Source organism: Monopterus albus, unplaced genomic scaffold (genome assembly GCF_001952655.1).
Source record: "Monopterus albus unplaced genomic scaffold, M_albus_1.0 scaffold106.1, whole genome shotgun sequence".
Classification (NCBI taxonomy): domain Eukaryota; kingdom Metazoa; phylum Chordata; class Actinopteri; order Synbranchiformes; family Synbranchidae; genus Monopterus; species Monopterus albus.
This window is the reverse complement of record NW_018127986.1, coordinates 2,428,306-2,429,138: the sequence shown is the minus strand read 5'-3', so window position 1 is coordinate 2,429,138 and position 833 is coordinate 2,428,306.

The window sequence follows — 833 nt, the reverse complement described above, 5'->3', positions numbered from 1 at the left end:
AGTTTATTTTCTGCAACAATCCAGAAACCTATGGCAAAATCCCACTGGCTTTTTGTCGAGGGGACCAGGGCTGGCCTACAAAAATACATCATCCCTGTATGGCACTATTTTTAAGGTGAGGTTAAGGTTTTGGCTCCATTGATTTGTTATTACTGGTGAGACTGATAATATACACTGAGTATTGTCTTTCTACACTGCAATTGACTTGTGATCATGTTTCATTACAGTTTCTTCATAGATGTCAACGTACTGATATAGAAGCATGCTGAAAAAGAAGTTGCAGCTCAACTGTGGCCTTGAGCTCTTCCCCATGTTGCATTCCAATTTAATATTTTTGACTGATGGTAGAAACCATTTTTACCCAGCCTGTGGACAACTTCTCCTTCTGGGCAATCACATCATTTTATGATTGAGCAGGGAAATTATGGGATCGAAAATACTGGCTCTGTAATGGGATTTAAAAGTACAAGGCTTAGCTGTGAGCCATCCCAGTGTGAGTTGTGTGAGATCTACTGTAAATGTCACTTTTCAGTCTTTATAAATCATGTCGATAAATTATCTACCAGCGTCTAAATGCACTTACATAGTGTAACCTGAATTTTTCATTCAATAAAAGCCATAAATAGACAGAACATTGATTACTATTTGTACTAAATATGTAAATTATTTGATTTAACTAACTTTTGCATCACTGGTTAATCTTCCACTTATTTCCTTGATTTGCAGCAGTTATTTAGTATATGAAATGTCAGAAAAGACTGATTCCATGTAAGTTTCAGAGTTCAGTGGACATCTTCATATTTCCTGTTTTGTTTGACTAAGAATCTCAATCC